This window comes from Camponotus vicinus, unplaced genomic scaffold, assembly GCF_025532165.1.
Source record: "Camponotus vicinus isolate PSW18456_S1 unplaced genomic scaffold, iyCamVici1.0 SCAF_3, whole genome shotgun sequence".
NCBI classification, from domain to species: domain Eukaryota; kingdom Metazoa; phylum Arthropoda; class Insecta; order Hymenoptera; family Formicidae; genus Camponotus; species Camponotus vicinus.
In genome coordinates, this window is record NW_028141967.1 from 10,150,486 (window position 1) to 10,158,889 (window position 8,404).

Sequence of the window (8,404 nt, forward strand, 5' to 3'; positions counted from 1 at the left end):
CGTCTAACATGCTTACGATACCACAATTTGCACATATATTGTCAAAATGAATTATATTTTTACCGCATTTCATTATCATTATTGCAACTTTTGCTAATACCATTCATAACGAATAAGGTTTCATCAATCGTTTTTAAAGGTTGAAATCAGGGAGCAATACGACAGGCTTCTGATTACAATAAGTTATATTCACAAAGTATTATCTTTTTTCATTGCGTATTTTCGAACTACAATTGATAACAATTAGTTTTTCATCGGCCATTTTCACAGCACGGCTTTAATATTTTCTACATTGTGTATCTCTTTGAATACAATTTACAACAAATAGGTTTTCATCAGCTGTTTCCACGTCTACTATTTGTTATTAATTGTAATAACGTTAAGTACTATTCTTTCTCTGCGTTTCTCTCGAAAAAATTCATCAAAACATATCTATGAATCCAAAAAATATTCTTCGTTTACTAACACATAGTTTCAGTGATTCGCAGTATGATGTTGAATCGATTGTGACAGAAGATGAAAGATCATTTGCAGCTTATTTGGAAGATCTCATTAAATTCTTCTGTTGGTTCCAACGTGTTCACTGAAACTTACGAAACATTGTGTTATAATGATGACAGCGTAATATCTGATGCTGTTGAAGTCGATGACGATTTTGAAGATGACTTTGAATGTGTTGTTCAAGATGATAAAAAACTGAAAGTTGAGATAGACGTTTATTATAAAAACAGAGCGGTCAAGTTTTGGCGATCTGCTAAAAATGGTAACATGAGCTTTAGTACGGTAAAAAGTAGATTTAAGAGGGTTCCAGATAAAAAAACTTACAGGTGGGAAGCACAAGTAGCGGAGGGAGGCACAAGGAATGAGAAATTGTTTCGTATCAGTACATATGTTTTAGATCAATTCAAAAATGCTATGGAAAAATCACTACCTGTTCATGATTTAGAGTTGAAAAGATGGGCTTTGAAAGCAAGGGATGATGTTAAACTATCAAATAAACTCTTCTCTGCTTCTTCCAAATGGATCCATACTTTCAAAGTGAGACATGGAATAGTATCTAGAAAGATTAACAAGTTTGTTACGAAAACCCAGATAACGAGTAAAGAAACTCTCGTACAGAAGAGTAATGAATTCGTTGCAACAGTGAGATCAGAAATATTATCTATAGGAGAAGATAATGTATTCAATTCTGATCAATCAGGCTTTAATTTAGAATCACATGCAGGGCGTACATTGTCATTTAAAGGTACTTTGAAAGTTGAATGCTTGGCTCAATCTATATATTCACTGACTCACAGTGACTACACTATACAGCCTTTTATATCTGCAAGTGGGGTCTTAAAATCACCTTTGCTAATAGTGTTACAAGAGACACAAGGTAAATTTGGTCCGATCGTCAGAAACAATATTTATAAAGATGAAAATATTCTTGTGCTTGCTTCGAAATCTGGCAAACTTTCATCAGATCTTGCTGTAAAATGGTTTGTCGATGCTTTATTGCCTAATGTTAATGAAGCATCGGCTCTATGTTTAGACTCTTGGACTGGACAAATGGAAGAAAAGTTCGATGTTATAGATAAGCGTGGTAAAAGAGTCAAAATTTTAACTATTCCCGCAGGGACAACTGGTATGATCCAGCCATTAGATGTTTATACTTTCAGACCATGGAAGAACTTTCTTAAACATTTCTCGGACTTAATCATACTATATAACTACGACATCAATTTACATTTGAGGAATAACATCTTAAAGATTCAGTCATTGATTCATAACCAGTTCTCATCACCAAGAGTTGTAAATTTATTCAAATACGCTTGGTGGAAAAGCGGGTATACTTCAGAAAAACCAGAAAAATGTGCAACACCTGTGGAATACTGCTTCGAGAATTGTGGTACACACTGTAGGTTTTGCACAAACATTTCCATCATAAAATGCGCTTGGTGCAACGAATCTTTATGTATACAACACTTTTTTGCTCCAGACTATAATGCTTCTCCTCACTACTGCAAAAGATACGTGAAATGAAGGCAATATTTTTAATTCCATCCTTTTCTTTTTAGCAAGATATGGGGAATTAAAATTCAAGTATATGGAGAAGGCCGCACCTTGTCTTCAGTGGCCGGGTAAATCTCTATCTTGCCTTCACTGGTCGGGTAGTACCACTATCTTGCCTTCACTGGTCGGGTATAGTACCACTATTTTGCCTTCACTGGACGGGTAGTACCACTATCTTGCCTTCACTGGTCGGGTATAGTACCACTATCTTGCCTTCACTGGTTGAGTATAGTACCACTATCTTGCCTTCACTGGTCGGGTATAGTACCACTATCTTGCCTTCACTGGTCGGGTATAGTACCACTATCTTGCCTTCACTGGTCGGGTATAGTACCACTATCTTGCCTTCACTGGTCGGGTATAGTACCACTATCTTGCCTTCACTGGTCGGATATAGTACCACTATCTTGCCTTCACTGGTCGGGTAGTACCACTATCTTGCCTTCACTGGTCGGGTATAGTACCACTACCTTGCCTTCACTGGCTGGGTAGACCTTCCCATTGCCTTCAGTTTCCGCCATTTGGATGCGTCATATTGAATTTTTCATCCGCCACCTCTAGATTGATATAACTGTTGCCAAAATCGTAATCATGTATCTAATAAACTTCGCAAGTGGCGTTAAATAAAGTTTTTGAAACTTCTGCGATTTTCTCCACCATTTTGTATTTGCCATTCTGAATCTCGTTAAACTAATGTCAAAATCGTCATTAGCGATCTCAAAAACACGCAGACAATGAAATTATGATAGAGAAATGTCGTAAAAGCTGTAAGAGAATGACACTCATGAGTAGCGTTAGTTAGCATTGTGCTAAATGGTGTTAAACTTTCGAATGCGTTTTCTAACCTTAAAACGCCTTGTTAGCCAAAATAAAAAAACACGTGTTTAATGTTTTTCGATGTACTACGTGTGTGCAAAGTTTCAAGAATATCGGCGAATGGCACTTGAGTAGTGTTACTTGTGAGAAGGATAGGCCTTAAGGTTATAATCTACGATGTTGCGAATGTAATGACTGAGTGTGTTCATGAATGAATTGTATGCTAGGAATCTAAAGAATGTGATTAGTGAGAGTGATTTTAAAGAAAGAGTCAAAATGATAAGTAGGCGGAGTAAAAAAAGGGCAAATGTTAGGAGTATAATTCTTGAAGTGAGAAAGTTCGCGATAGTTTGAATAATAGTTAAGTGTATGCTGAATTATGTGCGTTTAAGGTGAAAGCTTTTGAAAATGTCCTCAAATGTTTTGTGTGATAGATACGGACATGCAATGAAAGAATATAAAGTTGGAAAGTTATGTAGAAAGTGTTGTGAGAAAAATCACTTAGTTGCAAATTGTAAGAAGGTTGAATGCTGTATAAATTGTAAGATGAAAGACCTTCTCTCGAGCACTCTGTGTTGTCGGTTATATGTCCAGAATATGTGTAATTGAAAGAATGAGAGAAAGAATTAGCAGTGATTGAATATACATGGAAGATGTTGCAATTAAACTGCCAGAGATCCTATAAAGTAATGTATGAATTGGAGGTGATCACACATAATCAATCATAAATAATCTGGATCCCGCTCCAGCACCAAATACAGCTACGGCCGCAAAATAATCTTCAACAAAATAACGCTCAGAGCCTGCAGCGGGACAATATGCCGAGAAGAAAAGGTTCGAAGCTAAAAGGTCGGATGACGGCGTACGCGTTCTTCGTTCCAGACATGTCATCAAGAGCACAAAAAGAAACATCTCGAGAAGATCGTTTTCCGGGAATTCTCCAAAAAATGAGCAATGAGATGGAAGACTATGTCGGTCATAGAGAAGAAATATTTCCATGAAATGGCAGAGAAAGATAAGAAAATATACAATGCAGAATTACACGCCGCCCAATGGAGAAAATAAAGGTAAAGGCAAGAAACGCAAACACATTAAGGATCACAATGCTCCTAAAAGATGTAATTGCGTGTGGAAAAAGTAGAGTGATATATGAATGGATTAAAGATGTGAGATTTGCGAGTAATTGTGAGTGGTTTGACTCTGGATTTGCTCTTGTTGACTGAACATGACAGTGTGAATGCGTATTTGTATGAGCGGAAGTTAGTGAAAACGGACAAATGTGATTGTAGTAATGTTAGTAAGAATTGGGACATATTGTTTGAATGTGAATATTGGGATCTCCGAATCTTCAAGATTTTGGTGTGTCTGTTTTGGATGACACTGTTTGAGTGGAGTGTTAGAAAATAAGGAACAATATGGTAGATTAAATTTATATGCGAGAAGAGTTTGAAAGAAAAAGAATACATGTGAATAGGAGTGAATGAATGAGTGCCAGGTTCTTGAGGCGCAGGATGAATATCGCAAAGGTCATCCTGGTTAGAACAGTGTTGGCTGATTTCTGTATGGGTTCTTCGGAGGGTAGTGTTTCCGCGCACTCGAGGCGCTGGTCGACCAGTACCGGGAATATAGGTAATCAAACTGATAGTAGCTACGGCTGCGAACACCGATGATTTGAACTGGTATCGCGGGGGCCAGGGGCCCACAGGATCTCGATCCTGGGCCTCGCCATGGATAGGATCATCGCGGAGGCAGTACTTTATAGCAAAATGCGGGCTAGGAATCCCAAGAGATCCCGGCGGGTGAGCTGCGATACTTAGCTCGGGTACTAACCTGCAGAGTGTAGACGGTCGCTCGCCCCAACCAGTGAATTACTGCCAGGACCATCCTGGTAATATAGTAATAACTCCGATTCTTGCCGGATCGCGCTGATTGGGCGTACCCTAATCCTCTGTCCTTGAGGATAAATAGAGCTCATGGAGCAAATATTGCACGTAAATCAAAGAAAAAGGCTAATCCCTAGAAAAGTCCCTATCTTCCCCTCGTAGGTACACCTTGTCGTGGTGAGGGGACTCAATAACCGAAAAATGAAGGAATGTGCCCAGCCCTGTCTGATCGCAGAAAGTCGTGCTCTGGCGCTTTTAGCTGTGCAAAGACGGGGCGCACAGCATAGTCACGAGTTGGTGTCAGCCTTTTTTTTTACATGGGGAAATGCATTTACGCATACTCCTACCTTGAGAAAATTGGCGGGGGTTATCCAGGACTCCGAGAGTTAAACCTCTCGACTACCCGCTAAAACCCTATAGTGGCCGCTATCACGCGTGATTGGGGGGAGACCACGGGATCGCTTGCGCATTCGTCCGCGACCCCCTCACCCCGCACACAAGATCCCTCTCCATTTTATAGAAAGGGGTCTCTATTCCATGTTGGGGTGTGAGTTGGTGTCAGCCTGGCTGACCAAATGGTTCTTATGTGGTGAACGCATTAGTGCGCCGGAAGAGCAAGACAATCGTACGTTAGGCGGAACCTCCGCTTCATTCGAGGTAGTGGGTCGGTACAAGCTCGTTGTTGCTCTCCCGTGCCTGTCGGACCGTGGCGTCGTAAATGGGGTTTCACCCTACTCTGTTGACGTAACAGTCCACTTCCATCCTTTTTCCTTTCTCCCTACTTCCTTTCCACTCTTTCTAGTAGCCTATCTCCTTTCCGTTCGCCTCTCTCGGTGTGCAAGAGAGACCACCGAAGACCCACCAGGTCCTGCGCTTCTGAGGTCACTGATCCAGCGGCGACAGAGTCGCAGGTTTTTATTAATCTATCTTTTATTTTTTCAAGTTTTATTTTTAGGAACATCGGCTTTCGGCTTACTGCTATACTCGTCGTCAAACGCCGTTATATCATCGTTGTCGACGCGATCGAATTCGGTGTAGGATAGGCGTTTCCCGCGCTCATCTCAAGACCAAAATGTAGGGTACCGTGCTTAAGGTCTGCGTAGTTTCGTAGACGTTAAGAGGTAATACTACCTTATGTGCACAAAATCAAGGGTCATTTTCTCCAATTTATATAAGAAAAATAAATCAATATTTTTTAATTCTGTATTTCATACATGTTTATATAAGTCTTAAAGTACACAAAAAAAATTTTTTTTTAATTTTTTAAAAACAAAATGGCGGCGCAGTGGCTGACGAATGGAAACTCCTTTTCTTTCATGACCTTCCTGGGCGACCACCTGCAGGTCGCAATTTTTAATCTAGAACGAAAAACCAAAATGATTTTGAAAGAAGATGCCAAAATGTAGTGAAGTACGTAGGATTTTTAAGAAATATTAATTTTTACAAAAATGGCGTTAATATGAAGAAAAATATTTGTTTTCGATGAAAGAATCGGTTGAAAATCGGTCATAAAATCGTTATATTTTAATCAATCGAAAAAATCCTACGTACTTCACTTGAAAATGTCATTAGGAAGCTACAGTTAAAATTTGGAGTTGATCGGTTGAAAATTGAAGGCGCTAGTTGGTCGCCCGTCTCGAAAAACATAGTTTTGAGAAAAACGCCTTAAAAGTTTCAAGTACTGAAATGTTAAAGAATTTTATTGTTTACCTTCAATCTGCAATGTCTAGGCCATACAATTGGCCTTCCACATCAACATCCTTCTATTCCTGATCCTTTCTCGAAGAAATAGCTGCTTTACGGGCTTCTCTTGCCTCTTTAGTCAGGGAGCGCTCAGATTGCGCGATGCGCGTGGCGTTGGCTTCGGAGCAAAAGTTATAACAATTAAGTCCAATTGTTATACCAAGTTGATTCATAACTTGCATTATTCCGTTGTAGCCATCATTGAAATAAATTACTGCACGGCAATATCAAGGACAATTTTGCCACTGGAAACAGCTTTTGGAGCCATTGACCACACCATTGCGTTAAAACTTTCGTTTGAGTTTTGAGTAAACCCGCCCAAGCAACGCGTTAGCAACTCATCGCTACTTAAATAGTCGCTCTTTGTAAATAGGCTTTATACCCTCAAAAACTTCATTTGGCATTGCTGGATCATGCTCGTGATTGATTTCATCTCCTGTGATTGCCTTTCGTAATTGCCAAGCACGCCACGATCTCGGGCCCTCCGGGCATAAATGATGTTGAGGCTTCTCATTGGTTCAAATTTTATGATATAACGTGGCCCAAATAGCTTTTTTCATATCCTCAATAGAGTTGCAGTGTCTACGTATAGCCAGTCCATAATAAATAGTAAGTTCATCAATCAACTTGTCTGTTAATTTACCTCTGCCGCTCAATTTTTTAGTCTTCGCTACATTTCGGAGTCGAGTTCCCATTCTTTTCTGAACGTGATCGATGCACTCTTTTTTATGTACACTTGGATTTATCTCAACAATTGCTTTGAAGGTCTTACAATCACCATCACCCACATAATTAATATAGATAACACCATTTTTTTCATTTGCACGAGAAAACATCTCGGTCGCTCCGTCAACTTCCATCTTTCCAGCCGAGCCCTCATGATTCGCCTCGCACACTGTTTCGTGGGATTTGTTCCATTCAATATACTCAGCTGTATCTTCCTTACTTTTCCACATCAAGCATGCCTTACAAAATTTACTTTTCACCACAACATCAACTACTTTTCCAGTGTACCACCCTATAAACGAAACAATTCCGAAAAGTGATGAAAATCCTCTTTTGCGCCAGGATCCATCGCCTGAGACAGTAATTCCGTTGTTTTCGCCTTTATCAATAGTCTTTTTTTATTCTTCCTGAGCAGCATTTTTCATCGAGAAAGAACAAACAGTTTCAGATGCCTCGCGAATAGTGTTGATAATTTGATCATAACTTTTTTGAAACACGGGTGACGGTAAATCCATGAATGCGCAAAATTTTTTTATTCCATTTTACCAATGCCCAATAAACGCATTGCAAAAATCATTCGTCTGTTTATTTCATATGCCTTGTTATTGATTTTCGGGCAGCTACTTATGTATACAGGGGCACATTCATCACAACTAACCACAATTTTGAAGCTCAAGCCTTGTTTACTTGCTTCGGTGAATTTCACTGGTTTGTGGCACTTATGACACACTAACACGTTAGATAAAGCGGAGAAAACTGTTGATAAGCAGAGTATACGATAGCCAAAAGTACTATCATAATCAACGTCATAAGTATCTTCCGATAGCTTCAATTTTTTTGCCGACGTTCCAACGCTCTCAACTGATTGCTCTAGCGTATATCGATTTTGAACTTTGCGGCCTTTGATACTTCTTTTAAACGCTTTACTTTTACCTCCTCTTATTCCTTTGCGTGATTGATATTGAGTTTCACTCATTTTCACAATAAATTGTAATAGAAACACTGATTAAGTCACTGCAACTACGATAAACACGTGTTACTCACGAGAAAAACGGCGTTGTGTCTTCTAACGGACTTTTTGGCATCAGCTGTTATTCTAGCATGAAAATTCGAGTAGTGGAGGCATCTAGTGGCCTAATTTAAAAGATCAATAAGCACTGACAGCCGATAACATCTGTTTA

At 39.4% G+C, this 8,404-nt stretch overlaps 1 pseudogene; it reads right to left on the minus strand.

Annotated features, from left to right (window-relative positions):
- Positions 1–6,466: 6,466 nt before the first annotated feature.
- Positions 6,467–8,199, minus strand: LOC145968982 (uncharacterized; annotated as a pseudogene).
- Positions 8,200–8,404: the final 205 nt, after the last annotated feature.